This window comes from Rattus rattus, chromosome 5, assembly GCF_011064425.1.
Source record: "Rattus rattus isolate New Zealand chromosome 5, Rrattus_CSIRO_v1, whole genome shotgun sequence".
In the NCBI taxonomy this organism is placed as follows: domain Eukaryota; kingdom Metazoa; phylum Chordata; class Mammalia; order Rodentia; family Muridae; genus Rattus; species Rattus rattus.
Genome location: NC_046158.1, coordinates 112,793,373 through 112,819,170, shown reverse-complemented (window position 1 = coordinate 112,819,170; position 25,798 = coordinate 112,793,373). Strand labels below are relative to the sequence as shown.

Below are 25,798 nucleotides of genomic sequence, written 5' to 3'. Positions count from 1 at the left end.
AAGGATGACACCCAGGAAACCACAAATTGGAACAGTGTGATAAGTTGGGATAAGAGATGGATGGGATCAAGAACATCAGGAAAAGGAGGGGCATCCTAGAGGGAAGGACAGAGGAACAAGGAGTTGTTCTCCACAAAACTTTGTAGCCTAGGAGTCTTGACCCGGAAGTTACATGGTCATTGGCTTGTCTGACCTCACATAGGCTTCATTGTAATTGGTTCATAATCAGAACTCAGTGCTGCCTCGCACCATTACCTGACCTCAGTAAAGACAGAGCATTGTTAATTGGTTCTTTGGGTGAAAACCTAAGAAAAAGCTATTTGTCCTTTTTACTTAAAGTCTTGAGTGAGACGTTATTGTTTTCCCTCTGTGGCAAAAACAACTTAAGACTTTATTTTGTCTTTCTATTGGTGGTTTCTTCCGTCACGGTGGGGAAGACATGATAACTAGGGTAGCCTAGTTACCATGGCAAAGGCATGAGGCAGCTGGTCACACTGCACTAGTGGTAAGGAAGCAGAGAGAGATATGCTAGTGCGTGGCCCCCTTTCTCTTTGTTCTTTTTATTCATTTGGGGGTCCTCAGCTCACAAAATGATGCCACTCATGGTTAAATGGCCTCATAGACACATCCACTAGTTTGTCTCTAGAGTCTAAATCTAAACAAGTTAGCAATGAAGATCAAGCATCATGGGAACATTTTAGGAAGATCATCCTAGTAGCTATTCAAGAGAGCTGGGAAAACTGCATTGGAGATGTAGCTCAGTGGTAGGGTACCTGCTTAGCATGCTTAAAGACCAAGGTTTCATCCTCAATGCTACAAAAACAAAGGGGATGGGAGGAGTCTAAGGCACATGGCACACAGAAATCCACGAAGCCTCAAATGGACTCACTAGGTGGAGTGACTTCTGGGACAGGCTGCACAACTGGACCATCTTAAATAAACAATGAGAGAGAGGGGGAAAGACAGACAGACAGACATGAAGAGAGACAAAGACAGAGAGACAGAAACAAAGAGAGAGGGAGAGAGAAAGACAGAGAGAGACAGAGACAGAGACAGAGAGAGACACAGAGAGAGACAGAGAGACAGAGGCAGAGACAGAGAGACAGAGACAGAGAGACAGAGACAGAGACAGAGAGAGACTGTTTCTGTGCACATTGGATAGGCTGAAGAATACCTCGCAGATCAGCTTTATCTTTCATGCATTTGTCAGACTTGTCATCACTGTGACAAATGTGTAAGACAGTTTAAAGTAGGAGAGATTTATCTGGGTCTCTGCTTCAGCAAATTTAGTCTAACATGGCAGGCACAGTGTGGTGGAGCCAGGCACTCATACCATTGTGGCCAACATCAGAGAAAAAGAGAGAATGCCCAGGGGTTTTCTCTTTTTTCTCCCCTCTTACTCTGCCCTTAGTCAATGCTCTCTGGAAACACCCGTACAGGTTCACCCATGGGTGTGTGTTGTTCATGTCTAGGTGCTGCTCTATCCAGTCAAATGGGCAATCAAGACCAGGTATCTTAGTCACAGGCACTGATGTTTGCCTGACTCTCGTATGAAAACTGAGTTGAATGCTCTTAGTCCCTTGACCCTCTTCACTCCCTTATGTCAAATGACAGATATGTTATCTAGTTTGAATCAAGATGCAAGATATATGTGCCTTTTTAAGAAGTGACCTCACTAGGCTCTTAGGCCATCTAGTAGTGATGACAGCAGTAACCTGTATCGTTATGTTATTACTACACGAACAACAACAACAAGGAATCAACAGAGCGTGAAGGATAAAAGCAGCTGTAGTGGGACAGAGACCTTACTGCAGGAAGAGGGCACAGTGTGCAACAGGAAGTGCTTGTTTCTTGTTCTGCCTCTGTTTGGGTTCAGATGACATAGACTCAGATCAACTGAACTTGACTTTAGAGTGGAGTCTCTTTCAGATCTACTCCATCTTTCTCATGCTCCTAGAACATACAGTGGGAATCAACATGCAGGGTTATTTGAAAGCCAATAGACAAAGAATACCATAGACCATGGGACCAGTCAATGAAATGGGTGAGTCCAAAATCAAGGTGTGAACTCCTCAGTATGCACTTGTTGTTCCTCCATTTGAAAGACATCCAGGACAATCATTGTCCAAGTTAAAGACCATTAAACTCTGTGCTACATCAAGATTGCCAAGGCGGGGCCTCAGGAGATTAAGGGAGGGAGAAACGAAAGAAATTTTAAAATGAAATCTGAATACAATATGGACCATTCTAGAGAATTGTCTGGCTTGTTTCTGTTTTCCTTTTCTTCTATCAGGGGAAAGCATTCCTAGCAAGCATGCTCAGTGACAAAGAGCTTCTTCCCTGGGGCTAACACCAGGAAAACTGCAGACAAAACTGTTGACAGCAGGATCTGTGATGCAGTGAGTCAAAAATCACTGCCTGCTGGGCCAAGACAACAAGGCAGTGTTTAGGAGCTGTGACTAGGCAAAAGCCAGAAAACCCGCCACCATCAGCCAGACCAGGGGATGAACCCATCTCTCCAAATAACAGCACTCCCCAATGCAGCCCACCAGAAATATTGGTAGTGGATTTAAATTTTTCTTGCTAATGTGAGCGCAGGATAAGGTGATATGATTCTTGGTATATATATTCTAGCATGCCTGTCTGAGACATATCACACCATGAGGTCCCAGCACGATCCTCCTATTTGCTGCCCTGATGAATAAAATACACACAGAAGGCAGATAGCCTCCAGAAAAATCTGTTAGCTCTTCCTAAAACATTGAGTGGAGAATAGCAGGCAGGAAAAATGTCACCTCTTCATATTTTAATTGAAGTAATAAAATACTAAGCTATAAACATCTTGATAGATCCCAGGGGAGTAACACATGCACTCTGCAGTCTGTACTATTGCCTATGTGACCTAGCTACAGTGTCCACGTCCTCACAATGGAAGGAGTGACTCTGAGATACAAAGTAACTTACTTCCACAAAGACAAAAGGAAAACACAACACAATTGCTTTTAAAATTTTACAAGATGAATGGGGGGGCTCATAACATAAGAGAGCTTGCTATACAGGTATGAAGAACTGAGCTCAAATCACCAGACCCAATCTAAAAGAAAAAAGAAAAAGAGAAAACCACATATGGTCGCTAGCATAAGACCGGTGAAGTGTGGGGACACTGGGGCTCTCTGACTACCAGCCTTACCCCCAGGTTTAGTGAAAAACCCGACTCAAAAGAATAATACAGACATGTACACCTACACAGACATATGCATGCAACACAGACACGGAGAGAGAGAGAGAGAGAGAGAGAGAGAGAGAGAGAGAGAGAGAGAGAGAGAAAGAGAGAGAGAGAGAGAGATTTCAGAGATGATAGCTCCAAAATTAAGGACATTAGCCTTAGAATGACTATAACAAGAAATTCGTGTGACTTCCCTTCAAAATGCCATCATCTCTACAAGGAGAGGACTAAAGGTCCACTATGAACAGGCAAAGGAGTTAACCTGAGTGACACCATCTAGAAGTCACATCTATTTCGCATGTGGCAGGATGTGGATGACATGACTTTATCTCTTTAATTTTTTCAGTCATGTGCTTGTTTCTGGTTTTGTTTGGTTTACCTACCCCCTGCCCCTGGTTACACCAGATTGTAACCTTTAGAGTGATTGAATGATGGTGCCACTGTGGTGCTTAGGCTTGTCAACTTGATGTCAAACCACCCAGGAAACATGCCTCTGAGCATATCTGTCACTTTCTAGAGAGGATGAACCGAGGTGGGAAGGTGTGTCGTAGTACCAGTGAATGAGCCAAGTGTAAAGACATACAAGGAAGAAGGGGTGTGTGTGCGTGTGTGTGTGTATGTGTGTGTGTGAGTGTGTGTGTGTGTGTGTGTGTGTGTGGTGTGGTATGTGCGTGCTTGCTTCACTTCTTCTGAGCCAGTGTGTTTACTGCTGTAGCTGCTGACACCAGACTCCAGCTTCTTCAACCTTCCCACATGGATTTAGATAGATTTAGTGCCAGTAATTCTCTAGTGATTCACACATTGGAACGCTGAGGCATCCCCCTCATGGACTGAGAGTTCCCAGGTTCTTAGCATGTGCAGCCTGCAGATGGCCACTGTGGGACTACCCAGCCCCTAGCATGTAAGCCATTCTGATAAATCCCCTTTTGTAACATATCAGTTCTGGTCCTCTATAAAACTACCTATTACCACTAGCAAAGGCCAGTATGAACAACCATTGGTCCAAGGAGACGGCTGATGAATAAAATGTTTCCCATTTAAACATTCAAATGTGAATACCAGAGTTCCAATCCTGAACCCATGTAAAACAAAGAAACAAACAAACAAACAAATGAATCTAGTCAGGTATGGCAGCTCTCTATGAGGGGATTCCTCAGTGCAAGCTAACTAGCTAGACTATCTTGAATTAGAATGTCTGGGTTCACAGAGAGATTCTACTACTAGAATCATCTATTAGTAATGTGGAAAGCAATTCAGAAAGAAACAAAAGGTAAGCGTGCACACACAAACGCTTAAACTTTATGGTCGAAAAACCTTTCCCTCGGTTTATCATAGCACACAGAGCTCTGCCACTCCAATCTGTCCTATGCATTGGAGACATTCTGGTAAGATGATTTTTTTTCTTTTTTTCTTTTTTCTACATGGTGATGAGTTTCGTGAGGATAATTTCTTTCGGACATATCATTCTGACCCTTCCGTCTTTCTCCTGTTTCCTCCCTTAGTTTCTCCCCATCTTTGAGGCTTCTGCTAGTCTTCTTCCTCCCCCCTGTCTTTCTGTTCTTAGGTCATACGTAAGGGGAAGGGGGTGTCAAGATACTGTACTTTCACACTTAATTCTAAATTTTGTTTTGTTTTGTTTTGTTGAATATTTTTATTTACATTTCAAATGTAATCCCCTTTCCCAGTTTCCCATCCATAAAACCCCTCCCCCTTCTTCTATAAGGGTGTTCCTCCACCCAAGCCCCCACCCCTTCCTGTCTCCCTGCCCTAACATTCTCCTACACTGGAGGGTCCAGCCTTGGTAGGACCAAGGGCTTCTCCTCCCATTGGTGCCCAACAAGGCCGTCCTCTACTACATATGCAGCTGGAGTCATGGGTCTGTCCATGTGTACTCTTTGGATGGTGGTTTAGTCCCTGGGAGTTCTGGTTGATTGGTATTGTTGTTCTTTTGGGGTTGCAAGCCCCTTCAGCTCTGGGAAGACATATTTGTGTGTTGACTCCAGCATGCTCAGACAGATCACTTGATAGTAGGTGTGTCTGAAGAACAACGAATGATGTCACCATTCATTGTGTGCTCCACTCATGTCTTTAAACACTGTTCAAACATGGCTACCACAAGATGGGTTAGTTTGCCTTATGGATGGAACTTTCAGTGTCCTCACAGGCTCATGTATTAAGAACTGGTTTCCCAGCAGAAGGGCTTCTGGCAAGTGAGGATCTACAGGCCTCTGACCTAAACAGATAGATTAAGTCCTTGGTGGATTATGACAGAGTTATTGGGAATTATTGAAAAGCAGGATGAGGGACCCAGCTAAAGGAAGTAGGTAACTGAAGGGTTATATTTTGCCCTGGTCTGCGTTTACCCTCTGACTTTGCCTCTGCTCATTGACCATTATGAGGTAAACCTCCTCCTCTTCTAAAAGTTCATACTACCACAATGTTCTGCTTCACCTTGATCTTGGAGTGGATGGTACACAGGGATGTGAACTAAAACATCTGGAACCATGGGCCAAAATAGATCCATGATTCCCTAAGCTGCTCCTTTGATTATTTGGTGACATCAATGATAAAGCTGACTCATACAGTCCAGTTACCAAATGCAGCTTCATTTTTTTATTTTTATTCATTTGCTCATTTAGTATATGTTCATATGTCTGTGTGTATGATTATGGATGTACATGTGTGGAAATTGGAGGATGACCTGTGTTGTTTCTCTTTCCACCACATGGGTCATGGGATTGAGCCTAACTCTCACAGGACCTTTACACCTTTCCCATGATGCCCTCCCTGCAGGCCCCACACACTGCTTTGTGATTTGGAGGCCCCACTCTTTTTTTTATGCCTTAAGTAAGCCATAGGCTTTGCCACACAGCGAGGGATAACTTAAGTTCTGCTTTTATTTCTAAGTTTGATTACCAATCTTCATCAAAGGGTGGGGAGGATGTGTGCAACCAGGCACATGGGCTTTTTTTTTTTTAATATGTTTCTTGCCATTCCCTCTAAAGGCTCAAAACTGACCTTATTCCAACTCAGTAGATGCAAGATTCGGTAAAAAAATAATCCTTCAGGTGTAACCTTGAGAGGAAGAGGTGGGACTCGTTGATTTGAAAAGCTTTGAGCATGTAAGCGCCTTGCAGAACCTACTTTACTTCCTTTTCCCACACTTAGAATCTCAGAAAATCCACTCGGTTAATGGCAGGAGCAGAGGCTGCAGCCCTGATCTTCTCTTTCAGCCTGGGCATCACTGTGGCAAAACCCTGGAACTGACGCAAAGCTTACACCAGTGGGGGGAAAGCAAATCCTTTGGGGGCTGAATGGACACCAGCAGATTACAAAAGGAAAGAAAATTCGGGAAAGTTGTGTTCAGTTTCCATCCGACAAAACAAATGAATTTGGGCGTGGTTCTAGCATGGTTTGCCCTCTGCTAAAAGGAACAATGATCTTTACAGCTCTGTGTATGGCAGTGACCCCTGGGCCTCTTGGTCCCAGTCACTTCATCCTTTGTTTTGTTGAACTAAACCCTCATTAGCTAGCTATGCTAACTGGTAGCAAGACACAACATCCTCCCTAGAAGCATCTTTATTTCTGATGTCTGAGCCCAGCTCCTACACACAACCAGTGCTATTCGATCCCATAAAGACAGCTGAATTTGAGTCCAGACATCTTATTTTGGGGATTGACTAAAAATACCATCCCACCTAATTTTAGCATGGAGAATAAACATTATCTGTGTATTTCTTTGGCTCCCAGGAGATTGTTTTTAGTCACAGAATTGAATAACCCTCCTTCCCGCCATGGATTATTTTTAAAATGTGGGCTCAAGAATAGCCCACATACAGAACATCGAAGGCCTGACTGCCCTCGCAACCAGAAATACTCTGTCCAGAATCAAAACCGGGCGCATAAAAAGTGCAGTCGACAAGAGTCAGAGCCAAGGACCTAGCACAATTCTGTGGAAGGTTCACCACATGCCAACACCATGCAAACCGCCAATGCTCGAGGTGGCAATGAGTGGCTCCACACTGAACTGCATGAGAAGCTGTAGTGGGAACTAGGGATAAAGTGTGAATTCTTCAGAGGCTGATACACAGCCTTCTTTAATGTGGCCAGCAGAGGCATCCAGAGTTGAAATCTATGCCCCATCCTACTGCCTTTTACACCGATGGATCAGCCTGTGTCAAACCCTGCTACTGATGATACTGAAAGAATTTATACCATGCCTTGATCTCAGAGGGGTACTGTCACTTCAGAGAGCCACACACTTTGGACCTTATCCAACTACAATTGGCTGTGCTCACCCCGGTAAGCCCATACAACTCTCTATTAGAGGCTGACTTTGGTTTTCCCAAAATTCATCTCTTGAAGTCTGATCCCCCAAGTACCTCGGAATGTGGTCTTATTTTGAGGAAGGACTTTGAAGATGTAACCAAGTTAAGATGAGGTCATCAGCTTGGACCGCAATCCAGTATGACTGGTATCTTTACTAAAAGGGTAAATTATGACACACACCATCACAAAGGAGAATGCTCGGTGAAGATAGAAGCAGAGATCAGGGCACTGTGTCGACATGCCAGGAAATAGCGAAGTTTACTGGCAAAACACCAGAGGCTGGGGAAGAGGCTTGGATAAACTCTTCCTTAGGGCTTTCAGAAGGAATCAACTTTTCTAAGCCTTGGATCTTGGACTTCCGTCCTTTAGAACTGATAGGGGATGAGCTTCAGTAGTTTAGGATTCTTACCACATGGTAGTTTGTTACAACAGCTTTAGTACACTAACTCTCTTTGTGGACTACATCTCATTAGCCAGAGCCAGAATTCCTTGAGTCTCCTTCCTGCTGAGAGCAGAATGTGCTGGGGGCATCTGTTTGCATGACGTATGTAAACACCAACTTACAAAAGAGTGTTTAGAGGTGGAAAAGATGTGGCAAAGGAGGTAAGGCATATGCTAAGGTCAGCTGTCCAAAGCAGCCTTACTTGTCTGAGAGGGCAATTAATTAAATCTAATTTTTAAGAGTTAGTTCCATGTTGGGGAGCTAGTAAGAGGACCTGGTCAGTAAAGTGCTTGTCTTGCAAGCACGAGGACCTGAGTTCAATCCTCATAACTTTTATTAAAAAAAAAAAAAACTCCAGATGTGGTAGCATATACTCAAATACTCTCGGAATCACAGCACTGGGGAGGCAGAGGCAAGAGGATCCCGGGGCCTCAATTAAGGGTCAGTCTAAGTTGCTTGGCCAGCTCTGAACCAAAGTGAGATCATGTCTAGAGAACAAAAGGGCAGTGAATAACTTGAAGAATGACACTTAAGGCTGTTCCCTGAACTCTATATACTCTACTCGCACACAAAATACATGTACATGTATACTCATGCATACACACACACACACACACACACACACACACACACACACACACACGAATTCCAAATCTGGCCTTGCCATTACAATAAGGATCAATGCCTTTGCTAAGGTGAGGAACTAGATAATCCTAGGACTTGTCAACTTGAATGCTAACTGTCAAATTGTTATATACATAAGTCTCCTTTTGCACTATGGTATCCGACTAGCCTGTTTGCTCATACAAAGACACCAAGGTCCATCCACCCGATCTGAAGTAGATGTTGACCCAGCATCAGCCTTATTTGTGGAAATACAGCCACTATATGCCACTGCGCTGCCTCCCTACTGAAAGCAAATTGGAGAAGGGGGCACAGAAAACAAAATCTGAAAAAAGAAATCCTTAGTCAAAAGTTTCTCCTAGAGCTGATCCTTTTCTATGAATTTGTAAACTCTAACGAAGAAGAGAAAAGGCTTGGGGAAGTTTCATTTTTAGATACAAAGCCACTTAGCTTTTCCTGAATTCACCGAATCTGGCTTCCTCAGAACTGTGTGAGTATCCACCCAAGAACACTTGTCCTCTGTGTCAGAGAATGGCTGTTGGCCCAGGAAAGGTCTCCATCCAGAGAAATGCATGGAAACCTATGTCAGAAAAAGTCATCTGAACACATAACACTGTGGCCGAGACCCTGATTAGGAGGAAACAGAGTATCTAAAACGTAAAGTATATGCACAGCCGCAATATGCAAATTCCGTTTCCATGGACAGAACCCGGATTCAGGAGGGTTACTAAAACAGAAATGCTGCTGAGTTAGATTGGGATTTGGGTTTTAAGGAGACTATTTAGAAAGATACAGAAGTCAAGATACTTAAGCCAATTGCTACACTGGGCATAAAGTGATCTGTATGCTATACACAGAGGAGAATGCATGTGAGTGTCAACCTGGTATTTTCTTTCCCTTCTTTCCTTCTCTCCCTCCTTCCTTCCCTCCTTCCCTCCTTCCTTTCTTCCTTCCTTCCTTCCTTTTTTGTGTATCATATACATAGACAGTATCCAGGAAGAACTAATAGAGAATGCCCTGGATACAATACAAATAGAAAACCAGCTTTATAAAAATACCCAGAACTTGCTAGAGACAATCCAATTAGTGTTGCAAAGAAAACTCTGATTCTGTTGACACTAAAATAAATTGATCTAATTTAAAGGATATGAAATAGATGCTAGGGTCCCAAGTGTTTTATTTATTTTTTTTATTTATTTTACATTGTTTGGGGAGAAGTGACTAATTAAAAATGTGAGGAAGCTTATTTTCTGGCCCAGTGTTTGACCTTTTAAACAATCTATTCAATTGCCTTCGAAAGCAGGAAATAGTTAATAAAATTAAAAGGGGGGAGGGGAAGCAGAGAAGTCCATAAAAGTGGGCAACAGACTCCAACACCTCATATTCTCACTGCTTTCCCTTATAAAAGAGTAGAAAAGGCACCATAAAATCAATATTAACTTATTTAAGGAGCAGTAAGAGTCCACTGGTCATTGGTCCACCCGCCAACACCATGAGCACTGCCTATCCACCAGGCCTTGGCAGTAAGCAACTGTTGCTACTCTCGAGCCTGGTTGAGAATGAGATTTCCAAGCAAACATGCCGAGCTCTGCTGTGGAACTCTGCCAAGGTCACTGAAACCATTCCACATTCTCGCACACAGTGGAGCGGTGATAAAGTGCACACATCTTCCTCAGATCAAACACCACACATTGTGTGGACACTGCAATATCCAGACACCAACATCTAAAATTTCTCTTGAACGCGTCCTTGATGTCTGGGAAGAGTTTAATCATTGGTCCCTCGAATGTCACATCCATGTGCTTGTCTAGCGTTTCTGTTTTATTTTTGCTTAGGGAAAGAGTTCACAGCTCCTCCTAGCAGACTTGTATACTGAAACTTTAAACAAGCTGGTCACAGTCCTCCGGTACTAAATGGTGTCCACCAACAACAACCACTCTGCTTTCTCTACCAACTCTGTTGTTTCCTGAGGGCACTGAGGTTGTTAATGACCCAGGATGCTTCTCTCTGCCCCAGCTGCCGGGCCACCTGCTCATGTCTTCCTCTGCTGGACAGCTTCTCTACCTTAATTCCCTCCCACACAACCCAATTATCTTTAGTCACTCATCCCGTTTTGTACTTTCATGGTTTTGCCATAACTTTTCTCTAAACAAAAAAAAGGTGATTCTAGGATTGTTTTGTGACAATTTCTTTTTCTTTTCTTTTCAAATTTATTGATCGAGTGGCTGATTGGTTGATGGGGAGCAGCTTCACACATGACAAGCTATGCCTGTAGAAGTTATTTAAGAGCAACTTGCAGGAGTGGATTTTCTCTCCCCTCCTTCCAACACATGGGACCCAGGGATTGAACTCAGGTTATCAGACTGGACAGCAGGCGCCCTTACCTTTTCAGCAGCTCTTGAACTATTACCTTCGGATGTTTGGAGAGTATCATATAAAATTATTCAAATTCGACTCTTCTCATCTTTTTGGAATATATTTTTTTGGGGAAACAAGCCTAGTTAGGGTTTCTATTGCTATGATGAAACATCATGGCCAAAAACAAGTTGAGGAGAAAGGTGTTGATCTTACATTCATTTCCACATCATAGTCTTAAAGGAAGTCAGGACAAGAACTCAAACACAGCAGGAACCTGGAGGCAGGAGCTGATGCAGAGGCCATGGCTTACTGGCTTGGTTCCCATGGCTTGTCCAGTCTGATTTCTCAAAGAACCCAGGACCACCAGCCCAGGGACTGACCCACTTACAATGGTCCCTGCCCTCCTACTTTAACCACAAATTTAAAAAAAAAAAAAAAAAAAGAGCCCTACAGGTTTGCCTACCACTCGATTTCAAGAAGACACTTTCTCAATTGAGGCTCCCTCCCCCCAATATCTCTAGCTTGTGTCAAGTTGATATAAAACCAGCCAGCACGGAAACCACTCCAGATCAAACAACAGCCCCAGCCTCCTATTCAATCAGCATTTATTGTTAGCGCTCCAGTTTGTTGGTGTTGATTATGCACCATTGATTTTATTCTTCCATATTTGTGTTTTATTTCTCCTAAACCATGAGGGTGGGGAGACATCAATGAATGTTTGGGGCGTTTTTATGTAAACTTGATACAGGTTAGAGTCATTTTGGAAAAGAGAACCTTGGTTGACATAATGCTCCTACCAGACCGACCGATAGGCAAGCCTGTATGTAGAGCCTTTTCTATATCAGCGGTTGATCCAGAGAGGTCCAGCCCATGGGGGTTATAGCCACCAGTCCTGGGTGTTATAAAAAAGAAGAAGAAAAAACATAAAAATCAAGCCAGTAGGCAGTATTCCTCCATGGTCTGTGTTTGAGTTCCTGCCCTGACTCTCCTCAGTGATGATCTGTTACCTGGAAGTTTATGATGAAATAACTTTTTTCCTCCCCCAGAGTGGTCATAGAGTTTCATCAAAGCAATAGAAACCCAAACTAAGACACCGAGATAGGAGATTGTGGTCATGCAACCGTCACTTGTCAGTTAACAACCTCTTGATTCCTGCACAGCGCACACTGCCTAGGAAGCGATTGTGCACGCCATTAGCTGCTATGTTAGTAGTTGGAAATAGATGGTCGGAATTTTTTTTTTAAAAGCCTCAGCAACTTCACACAACAAAACACAGGTTTTTTGGTTTGGTTTTTTTTTTGGGGGGGGTGGGTTGTTTCTTTGGTTGAGTTTGCTGATATAAAATATAGAATAAGTCCAGAAGACCCCTCTAAGCAACAGAACTTGGGGAATCCACATGTCTTTATCAGGCAAAATCACTTAAGCATAAAACTATTTGTGTTCAGAAAGCTGGAGGAGAAGTTAAAGAAAAGCATTTTAAAAGGGATGGAAGCAGTACACTTTTCTGGTTTACCTTCCTCTTTATTGACCAAATGATTCACCTTGACGTGTTCTCATTGTCATAAGCCTGGGAACACACATGACCAGAGAGAACAAGACAGCCAGATGTGTGTAGGCCTAGGAACACCTACTATACAAACCCACTTTCAAAAATAGGACAAAGAGGAAAAGAAAAATGAGAGGGAAAGAAAATGGAGAGAAGAGAGGAGGATGAAATTTAGTTTGCTAATTTTCACAAAGAAATAAATTCAAGAAATTTTCACTGTGTGAAATCAGTTTGTTACTGAACCAGAGATGAGAATATACTCATTCTCAGACTGCCTGTGTTCCTTCGTCAGCCCTGAGGCTGAAGAGACTCTGCCTCTCAGCAAAGTGAGCCAAGTCCTGTAACTCAACTTTCCATGCTGTATCTCCAAGCATCTGCCCCAGGGGGCATTTGTTCCAAATGAAGGAGACTTGGATCTCCTAAATATATTTGATTTTAAAATTCCATAAGTTCACAGAAAGTTTTGGCAACACTTGCTCTGCCATTTACTTACCAAAAAAAAAAAAAAAAAGTTACCATTTGCCTTGTGGAGAGCAACTCCTGCTTGTTTGTTTGTCTTTCCAACTCAACACCTGTGCTGTTTCCAATAAGTTCAGAGAATCCTTTCCTCCTCTGTGTGAGGAACACCTCGGGATTCAAGGGGCTGAAGACAAATTTACATCAAAAACTGAAGCTCTATTTTATTTTCTGGTCAGATTTTGGGGATCTAGAAAACTAGACACATTTGTTTCAAACCTCAAACCATTTTCACTAATATGCATCACGTGTTAGCATTTTCACTAATATGTGTCATGTGTTAGGAAGCATGCTAATGCCACATGAGATTTGTGTCACTCGACCTTTTCCTGTAACCAGTGAGACAAGGACTGCTATTATCTGTGCTTTATAGACGAAGAATTTTAGAAAATGACTGAGTAGCTGTCCAAAGTAAAAAACCTGATAGACAGGCAAACTGAAACTCAGTCACCATCCCAAGATCAACTGCTGCTTATGACGCTGAAGTCCAGAGATCCCATCCTTGGCTGAAACCTTGAGCTGGAGCATTTTAATAAGAATATATGAAATAAAGTGAACTCATTCCCATGACAATATTAATCTATTGTTTTCAAAAAGACTAAAGATTGTGAATCAACTTTTCAGAAAAATAAAGCCCAGGGAATATGGGGGCTTTTGTTTCCTTGCTTGCTTGTTTCGGATTTTTGAGACATGGATGGTGTATGTCAATCAGGCTAACCTCAAATGTTCAAATTGTAGGATGTCTCACCACACCAGGCAAAGGTAGAGTCTCTAAGAGCAGATCAGGTGCTACCTTGTCAATTTTCCCTTCCCCGGGCTGTACCTTTCACCTGGTATCTCTTTATGGGCTCCATGTGCTAACCCTTCCCTCAGGTGAGAGAGCTTTCAAATAGCAGTTGTTTGTATTAGTGTTAGCAAAAGTAACCCTGCGGCCTAGGATGGCTAATAGAGATGACTGTAAGCCACCAAGTAGATTTGCTCACTGGCCACGAGAAGAGGCAGTGTGAGTTTCAAGGGTTCAGTGGTTACCACATTCCATTTTTTTTTATGCTGTTAGCCATGAAATGAGAAATGCGAGCAGCAGGCAATGCTCCTCAAGATACACATCCTGCCCTGGGGTGCCTAGGGGAGATGTCAGGTTTTAAGCTCACTTCCTATCGCCCCAAGTGACACTGGACTGGGAAGTAAGAGGAGGGCTGGTAGGACAGAGAAATGTACAGCTACAGCCAGCTTGTGTTAGAATTGCAGCTCGAGTCCGGATGGACCATACCAGGCCAGTACAGTTCCACGTAAGAGAGGTTTATTCTGGGGGAAGAGGCAAAGGGGATGATGGAGAGGAAGGGAGAAAAGAGAAAGGGGGCGAAGGTCAGAAAGGGTCTGCCTTTTATTTGGGCAGTGATGTAACCACTCGCAAATAAGGTTGGGAGGTGAGCCAGGTGGATGCTGGGAATGTGAGAATGTATGGCGATTGCCATGGCAACAGATGGGCGGGTCCCTGTTGCCTATGTGTGACGTCACCACTGGGAGCCGACCTGCAACCTTAAAGCCTGTTCCTGATACCAGCACAGCACAACTGGTACAGAATGCCACTCTTCCATTTCACCCTGCCACTGTCAGCAGATAAGCTGCCACTACGATTACCTATGACATCTTCTCCAACCTGAATGGCACCTTCTGGGGGTGTCTCAAAGATAATCCTCAAGGCTAGGACGAGCATAAAATAAGTGGGAAAATGAGACCCAGAAAGACGGGCTAACTGAAGAAACAATAAATTGTCCAAGCAAAATGCATAGTGAGCATCTCTTCCGTGAAGGGAAAGAGCTAGCAGTTTTCCGTATCAACCTAAGAGGCAGCGAAGGTGTGTTGTCTAAAGGGTGTGGTTGAAAGGCTTTAGGGAGAGTTAGCCTCTCTCAGGAATGAATTCCCTGGTCGGTTATCAAATACAAAGTGGTCAGTCCTGAAAAGCCATATGCACGCAAACAACAAAAACAGACTCAGAATGTCACCTGCTCACCAGACCAGCAGTTCATTCATATTCTGCAGGTAATTCATTCATATTCTGTCTCTGTCTCTGTGTCTCTCCATTCCTCCCCTCCCCTCCCCTCCCCTCCCCTCCCTCCCTCCCTCCCTCCCTCCCCTCCCATCAGAGTATCCAATGAAAAGAAAAACTCCTGAGTGACCTGCTCTGGGTGCTTCCGGGCCTCCTCAGAACCCACTGAACCTGGGCCACCTCTGTGTGATCCAGAGAAAATCAAAACCACAGCTTAGAGCCTTAAAAAAGTTTGTGGGGTGGGGCAATGAAGCGCTCCTCAGAGTTCTGACGCAAATGGAAAAGACTTTTTCCACCCGGTTGCCCCTCTGGGCCCTTCACCACCTGGAAAAAAAAAAAAGTGATACGTGATTGAACAGAACGAGGGCCTCTGCCTCCCACTTGAATTCCCTTTTTTTTCTTCTTCTTTCTAAAAACAGAGAATTCTATGAATCTTTTTTCTGCTTCTAAAATATTTTCTGCAGGATTGAGTGCTTGCAAAGCGATGATTATGAATGACTAAACAACCCTGCATATATTTCTGGAATACTTGGAAATGCCTGTTATTTCTGGACGTGTGTGCTTGTTCAGGTTATTCTGGCAAAGGGCAGCTAGGGGGAAAAATTGCTTTCCTGATAAGAAGTCTGCAGCGCCACCTGCTGCCGGCTCAGAGGACAGCAAGGTTTCAGGGGTAAAAAACAAGGACCGGGTTAAACAGCCTCATTCCTCAAACAAGGGTGGTGTCATCAGCTGCTTACATGAAAATAAGCTAACAGGTTCCTACCAACTACAACACAAACATGCACGGCCCTGCGCTGCACTCGCCTCGCAATGAGAGGGCATCAAGGCAGGAGGGCGGGCGGGCCTTTCATGGTCTGAAACACCCGTCAACATCTACTGCAAACTGAGGCCATCAGAGTAGTCCCTGGAGAGTACACCGTTTTGGGGACAGACGTATTTTCCTTCAACAATATTTTATTATATTATTTATTCGTCTGTTGGGGCCCACCCACATCACAGCTCATGTGTGAACGTCAGCGGACAAGTTAGGAGAGTCACTTCTCTTTCTACTCTGTGGGTCCCAGAGATGGATCACAGGTCATCAGACGGGCAGCAGCCACCTTTGCCTGCTGAACCATCTCTTCAACCCAAGGGTGGATTTAAAAGGCGCAAAATAAACACAAGCTTGAGACTGGTGGCATTATATGTCTTGTTGTGCCTGGGTTTCAAGAAAATGTTGAAAGGGGAGCCGTAGGCAAAATAGAAGGGAGGTGCCATGCTGTTCGCACTGCTCCTTTTAAAACAATCCAGGTCTCCTCTTCCCCGTATCTCTTTCCCATGGTTCCTCCCCACAGGATCTGAGCCAGAGACAATTTCCCACACATTTCCTTTGCACTGACTATCTCCACAGCTCCCAAGCCTAAGAATCCATGCATTTCTTTACACCCGGTGTTCTACTTCATAGAGGAGTGGGTTCCAGTCTCCCTAACGCTGCCACCTTTCCAGACAGTTCCTCATGTGGTGGTGACACCCCTCCCCCAAACATTTTGCTACTTTATAACTGTGAGTTTGCTAGTGTTATGAATTGTAACATAAATGTCTAGTACTCAGGATATCTGGTATGTGACCCCCCTATGAAAGAATTCTTCCACCCCCAAGGGACGTCACACCCACAGGACCTCAGCCACATAGATCATGCAATTATCTATCAGGTTGGAGTTAATAAATGTCAACAAGGAATTTTGTTTCCTTCTTTACCCCTTTTATCTTTCCAGGAGGTCTCAGGTGCTCTTCAGATGAAACCTAGCTTTGTAACACAGCTAAGACAAGAGAAGAATACATACATGCACCCTCACCACACCCACACCCACCACACCCACCCACACCCACCCTGCTTTCCATTTTAAACAGTGAGCTTCCCGTTTTTAAAGACCAGGGGCTAGAAAGGCTGAGGATTCACAGCAGTCCTGGGCAGTCTCCTCTTGCTACATCAAGGACATCATTTTCCTGTCGTTGATGAGACTTCACCAACTGAAAGTAAAACAGGTCACACTTCACAGTAACACCGGGCTGTGCAGCTCCTACACCAGGTTAGCAACTTCTATAGTGTGCACCGTTCCGTATTAGCATAGGGTTTTGCTGTGTCTTCTGGACGACTTTATAATGTAATATAACTTTAACCTCCTAAGAGTTCTCTAAATAACATCCACAATATATATGACCTGGATCCAAAATGTATAAAGTGGGAAAAATTCATCCAGTTTGTTGTATTACTCTTTATATAAAACTATTTTTCCCAACTCATTCGATAATGAATTACAAACATCATACTTCTGATTTCTAAAGGAGAAATGCTGTCCTGCATAACAGCAGCTCACTTAGGAACCTGGGAATGTCACATGGATACAATCCTTTCCCTAGCTTTAGGTCCACATTCAGATTGGACCACTCCTGCCGACAATGTCTCTCTCAGCTCTACTTCTATTCTAACCCAAGTTCCAAGCCATGCCCATGCCTGCCACCCCCATGTTTGAGTACCTCTTCAGCCTTTCATCTCTCATGATCTCAACTAAAGAGTCTAAGCAAAACGCCCTTTATGTTGGTCCCTGATTGCCTTTGGAATGACTAACACAGAGAAGACATTGTGGACGTATCAGTGAATCGTATCTAAAGAGACCTGGTAAGAGTGCACTCTCCTAGAGGACCAGGGTTTGGTTCTCTGAATCCAGGCGGCAATGTGTCACAAGCATGTTCAACTCCAGTTCCAGGGGATCGGACATTCTTTTCCTGTAGCACTTAACATAAGCTCCATACGGTTTTCTTACTGCTCTTCAGATTTTCACCCTCCAGACGTAGGAATCATGCTGTGTTCTTTCTTCTACCCTTAGCTCAACAACTTTCACGCAAAACGTATAAACCTCAGGCACTGCCCCTTAATTAATAAGGGGAAGTTGGACATAAATGTTTTAGTTACTCATTTTCAAGTCACCTAGTAAACTGAGGCAAAACCAAGACTCAGTCTCAGGACATCTGATCTGGTTCAACACCCAAGTTGTGTCTCCTAGAGATTTTCTAGTATTAGCATTTCCTCTGCTAATCTTTGGAGTGACCCTCCTCCTGCACACCTGACTACGATGCTAAGGGGCAGCATCTCTACTATGCCCTGTCTAGCAACTTCTCTAAGGAGTATGTCAGATATGGGTTATCTCTTAGACACTGCCGATTCCAACATGTTTGCCCTAAGGAAAGAAAAGCCAGAAATGTGAACAGCTCACCCTGGATTACACCATCAGTTACCAAGCTGATGTACCTGGTCAGTATTGCCCCACTGACTGACTGACTGACTGACTGACTGACTGATGCCACTGCTTTGACACTAGAAGAATCTCAAAGAGCATGACTCGTCTGGCTGTGGTAGATAAATTCTATTAGTCACCCTAGAGCTGCCTTTAGAATAATTCCTTCCTCCCTTAACTTTAAAGAAAGAAATCTGAGATTCACAAAACACCATAAAATATTTCAGGCTGTGTCACCAGCGAAGTGTCAAGTTCCTTCTAAGCATATAGAGTTTCACCTCAATCTGTCAAAAGGAGAATTCCCCACGATTCATGTTATTTATTAGTTCCAAAAGCAAAAACAAATAAGCAAACAAACCAAAAAAGAAAAAGTCCTCAGGTCATATTATGAAGGCTGGGGAAGTGATTTCGTAACTACTCTGATGGAGTATGCTTTGGGTACTGTTTAGAGAATAATCACCACCTTAACCATAAGGTCCAAAAAAGTGGGTATTGTTTAAACTCAATCCTAGGAATGCAAGGCAGTTTCCAAGCAGAGAGAAAGCTGGAAACAGGTTTTTGATTAAACAATTATTTAGAAAAGAAAAGACTGAAATTTTATAAATTGACAATGGACTATTGCACATGGCCTCATAGCAACAGTAGGAACATTTTAAAAGAAATTGTGTTTTCTAATCTCTGGAATTCCTTCCCATGGGAAATTTGGAACAGAACATATAATCTGAGGAGATGAATTTACCAGTGGGACCACAGCTTTGGGTCAAAAAGGCCTCCTTCCTTCCAGTGGTTAGATGCAGACACATGGAAAGGAGCACAGAGAAACTGATGTAAGGAACAGGTTCCTTTGAAACATTCCTTCTCTCTTCATCTTTATGAATTTGCCTAAAATTTGGCATCAGAGAAGAACAAATGGTGATTTGTGCTAACCAACCCAGGTCCCAATCTAACAATTTCCCAGCAATGATATTTGATGTCTCTGATGTTTGCTTTGCTCGTCTTTAAAATACAACATATATATAATCTATTTCACAGGAAGTATATAAAAAGTCACTACCCACAGGCTTCTGCACAATATCTTCGATGTTCAATTTTGATAGAAGATGATATATATATATATATATATATACACATATATCATATATACATACATACACACACCTATGTTTATAGATATGTGGATGAGTAGATGCATGGATACAACATATATATATACATACATATATACATACACACACCTATGTTTATAGATATGTGGATGAGTAGATGCATGGATACAACATATATATATACATACATATATACATACACACACCTATGTTTATAGATATGTGGGTGAGTAGATGCATGGATACATATCATATATACACATACATAGATGATATATAAATGCGTGGATAGATATATGGATATACATAGATATATAAGTGATGAGTATTATATACATGAATAGGTAGATGATGACTGGATGATGGGTAGATCAGTGGATGAATAGACCAATAGATAATAGATAAATACATGACAGATAGATGATAGATAGACAGACAGACAGACAGATAACAAATATAACAAATATATTCCCTCCCATCTTTCCCTGCACAGAGCTTTTTGAGGGACTAAATCCCAAAGTATTATATCTGATACATAACCACCATATAATCTATCACTTTCATCCCACCAAAATGATAATGAGAATTCTGTAATAGGCAATCCATAACACCTCTCAAAGTTCTATAATTTGATTAATCAATTCTCTGCATTGAGTGTGTGTGTGTGTGTTGTGTGTCTTCTGAACCATCATTGCAGCAAGTTATTATAGTTACATTTGTGAGTTTATATTCCTAGTAATGAATTAAATTCTTCCATATAAGCCACACATCTCTGTTTCCAACACTATACAAAAACTGTGGTTCCTCTCCCTAGCTGCTACGAAACTTCTATGAGTTGAGACCATACGTTCCCAAGTGAAAGAGAGCACACAGAGCAATCAGTCTCACACCCCACACATACAGCATCTGAATGGAACCCAACCCCTACTTCTAGAATTTGGCAGCAATTTCTAGCAGTTAGTTACATTCCAAAAGTAGCATATCAACGTGATATATTTCGACAGTCCCCACTTCCCAATGGGAGCCATCGGGGTCTCCCTTTGAACTGATATTTGATCATTGGCCAAAATTTCCATATCCTGGACTAGGCTGCCTCAAAAAAAAAAAAAAAAACATCTGTTTTGATTAAAAACTGGTTAGAAAATTACTCTTGCAATAAAGAGGAAATGGACTCCTTTAATAAATTACTGGCGTGATAAATCCTTGTTTTGAAGCTGAGGAACAGTCATCAGTACCAGGACCAACTCCAGCAATATGGGCCAGGACTCAGAGAGTCGGGTTCTAGAAATGCTACAAATACAGGACTAGCGATCACCAACATGTGGCACTATCATCCCAGGTAGGTATAAGAGAAAGAAGGAACGAAGAACTAGACTCCATCCCGCGCCATATCCCCCCTGAATCCATCCAATCCGTGCTAAGAAAACACTTGGATGTTTTTCTCCAATTTCCATTCATTCTCTTCTGCCCATTCCTCAAGTCTTGAACACTGGACAGAGCATCTGAAAACATCTTAATTTCATCTTTCTCCTTTCCAGCTTCCAGCTAATTAACCTGACACCTTAACGTTCTCAATGGCTTCTATCATCTGTCCATCCACATAAACAACATAGCATGCATTTATTACGCAGTTGCAGATATACACAACACTAGCAAGTTCAGTCTTAACGTACAAGAGTCCATAAACCTGGATAGTGGCCATCACCCTCCCTCACAGGAATAGCCCACCTTATTAGTCACTCTTGCGCTGCTGTGATTAAATGGCCTCACCAGGAACAACTTAAAGAACTATTTGTTTTATCTAGAGCTCCAGTGGGTGAGAAAGTCCATCGTGACACTAAAGGCATGAAGCAAGCATCTGGCTGAGCACCTTTTATTGTGCACAGGAAGCAGAAAACAGGGAAGAGGAAATAAAGCAAGGCTATACCTCCCTCGAGTCCACACCAAGTGACGCACTTCCTCAAGCAAAGCTCTGCCTCTGAAAGGTTTCAGAACCTTCTTAAACAGCACCACTAACTGGGGACCAAGTAATCAGTGCAGACACCCACAGGGGACATTTCTCAGTCTCAAAAAGCTTGACCACCAAAATAATCTAAAAAGAAAAGAGCAAAATCCTTTTCTGTAATGAGTTAGATTACAGATAGAGATATATAACTACTTCAAAGAGCAAATGTTTTCACAGATAATTAGAACTAAGTGGTATTTTCACATGTTGAATTAAGGGGAAGAATAGCTAGCAGAAGATGTTGACCTGGGCAAGGGAGAACAGACTGGGATTATTGGAGTGAGAGGCAAAGAAGTTTCCAGGAAAATAATGAGTGTAAGTTGTCACCTCCATGAGCATTTGCAAACACGTTTACCCAGTCTTTCGTCCATACTGGTTAGTTATGTTGGGCTGCGTATTGTACCCACAGTGCTGTGAGCCTCTTCATGGCTTTTATAATATTGTGAAAGAGATAATTCTAATTACAAAATAGTTATAATTTAGCTGTGATTGTTATAAATGTGGTGAATAAGAAGTACAGATTTGGGAGGACAACTTTTTGAGGTAACAATTTATTTACATCACTTTCTCTTTCCTTTCCCTCCCTTGAAACCCACCCTTATATCCCACCATATATCTTTCAAGTTACTGGCCTCTTTTTTTCATTAATTGCTGTTATATGCATTATATTCTAAATATTTCCTTAACAAGAGAGAAACGATGCCTGGTACGGACATTTAGCCAGTTACCCAGAGCTAGTGAAGTCATGGGTCTTGGAGAACCTAGAACCAGCACTTTACTAAGAAAGCAGAATACCTAACTCCACTCTGTCCTTCCTCACCTCTCTTTGCAGTAGATGAAGACCATTACAGGAAACCACAACCAATCAACATTCGGGGTTGTAAAATCCTGTCCAAATGGATGTCTCTACAAAGCAACCCCTGCATCTAAGGCTCTAAGAATATTTGGGGAAATGGAGTGGAAAGACTGTGGCAAGATCCTGTGGAAAGCTTCACAGGATCAGTGAGCTTGCTTTGAGATCGTGTCTTGTTGAGTGTGTCTTAAATCCAATTGTGAGGTGTTGGTTACTCCAAGGTGTGTGTGCCACTACTGCACCCTTAAGTTATCATTCTGCGCTGATTATTGATATGGTCCATAAGCATCATAGCTGGTCAGGACTGTTGGTCGCCTCCCTCTTTTGGAAATATGCATGGTGCCTTCTTGTACCATAAAAGCTAGTCCTTGGAGAGGAGGCATCAGTAAGTTCAAGGGTCTCTATAATTAGTTCTGGAAGCATGGTGTCCTCAGCATAGGGACTTACCTTCTGGGGGGAAATCAAAGGGAATAGCAAAACTGTATATGTTCTGGGAGTCTCTTGGACCAACCTGGCCAACAACTGAAAACAAGGTTCTTGTGCCAGGTGTTGGGGTTTTTGTTAGGTGGGTTATGGCTCTTGGAGATATCAGATGAGAAAAAATTTCATTCTCCTTCATCTGTGCTTATAATATAAATACTTGGGTTGTTTCTCATGATGTCTCACATTTCCTATATGTTCCTTTCCTGTGTTTTTCTTTTAATGTTCTGTATTTCTTGCTTATCTGCCCTCAATCCTCTACTTTATCCTTGAGACAATCTTCTGATTGGCTCTACTTATAAGGCTTTCCTTTGAGTGTTCTAATTGACTTATTGGGTTTTGCTATTCCATCTTCAATTCAGCTTGAGTTTTCTTCGATTTTTCTACCTCCTTATTAAATTATATTCTCAAGTCGGATAACCTAGTCTCAAGAACAGGTTAGAGCAGAAGAGAGAATGTTTGGGTAGGTTAGACCTACAGGTTAGAAATGGCTTGGGTGGAATGATGCCAGGTGGATAAAAGGAACTGCGCTGCTATAAGGATATGCCTCCAGGTCCAAGCCTGGAGTGTGGGGGCAGATCTGACTTTGTGGAAAGGTTGGATGTAGGGGTGGGCAGGGAGTCCTGAGAGAAACCTAGAGATTGTTTGCTGTGTTGGTAGGGGTGGCCAGATTTGGCAAGGTACTAAATATGGGTTAGACTACATCTGTCAGGTTGGGGAGAAGGCATGCATGGTGAGGTCCAAAAGATTCACAAGGAGGAAATCCTGGAGAAGGAGATTGAATCTGGCAGAGGATATTTTAAGATTCTAAAACCGTTTTATAAACTGGTTCTCGAATCCCAAGTTCCCTGGCTGTGATGACATGAGCTGCTCAGCCTGCTGTGTCCTTCTCACCATGATAGACTGAAACCTCTGAATCTATGAGCTCAGATAAACTTCTTCTTTTTAAATTGTGCCTGGAATTACAAAATGAAAGCTCTGGTTAATACACTCATTGTAGAAATTTTCTTTAATGTTTGTATGAGCCTCTTCTTTTTCCAGTGGGCAGCAGTCGATGCTGAAACACGTAACTGATCAGAGTGCTGAGAATAAGAAACTAAATGCTTGACTTTACAGAGTCCCAAATCTTTGCTGAGAGACCTGGGAAGACAAGAGACTGCAGCCCGAAGACAGGACTACCAAGGCATCTGGACCAACATCGAGCCTATCTATGTGGCAAAATGGGTAGACTGGTTTAGACAGGAGTCACTTCAAACTTTTCCTAGACCAAAGGGAATATTGGACACAGATGTGGCTATGAATGTATCATCAGATAGCATTGTCAGATAAGGACAGCACTATCACTAATATCCCAGGTAAAACATGAAGAAAGGCAAAGCCACAACCCCGGTTTTTGGCACATGAAGTTCTGAGGTTTCATGGAACTTTGGAAGGGTCCAACCTGATCCAAGATCTCAGAAGAATCTTTGAGGTATGCTATCATTGGCTGAGGCTGGACCTGAACCAGAAGGAGGAGATCCTGGATCAGCTGGTGTTGGAGCAGTTCGTAATCTGCATGCGACCAGAGCTGCAGGCCTTAGTGAAGGAGAGCGGAGTGAAAGCTGCAAAGACCTGGCAAAGATGCTAAGGGACAGGAAATGCCACAAGTGGTCCATAATTAACTCCCAAGGGCAGGTGTACCTCCTTCAGGATTCCAGGATTGAGAAGGCTGAAGTCCCAGAGGATAAATGGGATCATATGGGATCATATGGATTTGTTCCAAGAGCACCTATCAAATGCAAGGAATCTCTCAACAGAGACCAGGCCAGCCCAGAGCTGCAGAGCCTATCAGAGAATGAAGAACCATCCACTAGTCAGGTGAATGAAGAGGACATTTTGCTGGGAGTGATTCCTGAAATGAGACAGCCAGACTACCTGAGACCTAAGCAGAGCCTAGGGAATGACTCAGTTCCTGACTGAGTAGAGGCGGAGACATCTGTGTTTGTTGGTCAGAACCCTCATCTGACACAGGGTCCTGCTGGTTCTCTCAGAGTAAAGGGTGCTGTGCTGTCCCAAGAAGACACTGTTGTGAATGCTGTACCATTGTTCACCAATAACCTGGAAAGAGATTTAGCCTTGAATAGGGATCTTCAGAGTCCTCCTGGTTTCAACTTACCCACTTCCCAGGGAGTGGCCTCCTATATGAGCAATACAGAAGATAGGCAAGAGGCTGCTAATGCAGAGCCTGCTCACCCACAGCCTGTAGAACGAGTTAACATTCTTGCTGGCCAGGCTTGGTTTCAGTGTCCTGAATGCAAGACCAGGTTTCTTTACAGGTCTCACTTTGACCTCCACCAGAGGTCACACACAGGAGAGAGACCCTTCGGGTGCAACTTATGCAACAAGACCTTTCTACAGTGTTCACACCAGGAAGACACCTTTCTCATGTGCAGTCTGCAAAAAGGAACTCGTCCACGAGTCCACCCTGCAGGCCCACAGTCGGGTCCACACGAAGGAGACGCCTTAAGTGTGAGAGGGTGGTGGGCAACACTTTCGCCACAAAGGCAACCTCACTGTCCATTTTTTACATCCATTGCAACTTAAGACCCTACATGTGTAAGAAGTGCAACATGGCTTTCTGACCACAGGGGACTTGGAAGCAACACATGAAAACCCACTTGAGAAAGGTGTCTGGGTAATTCTGGATCCAGTCTTTTCCCGGAAAGACTGAGATTGAAGTCTTTTCCCAGAGAAATGGAGGCTGGGTTGTCCCTACTCCATAAAGTCTCATTCCCTCATGGTCATTGTCTAGAGTGTTCATTCATGTTCTGTTTCACTATGCCCCATGGGTTTTCATTTGTTTGAGAGAGGGTCAGAACATATACTAAAAGTTAAGTGTTTTAAAATTAAACTTTCATTAAGTTAAAAAAAAGAAAGAAAGAAACTAAGAACTCAGCCCTAAATGAGACATATTCCTTATGCTGCCTCACCCCTACCACCACCAAGGAT

The 25,798-nt window shown here is 43.0% G+C and overlaps 1 pseudogene; it reads left to right on the top strand.

The window, feature by feature from the left end:
- Positions 1 to 25,488, top strand: part of LOC116901008 — a 70,917-nt pseudogene extending 45,429 nt beyond the window's left edge.
- The last annotated feature ends 310 nt before the right edge of the window (positions 25,489 to 25,798 follow it).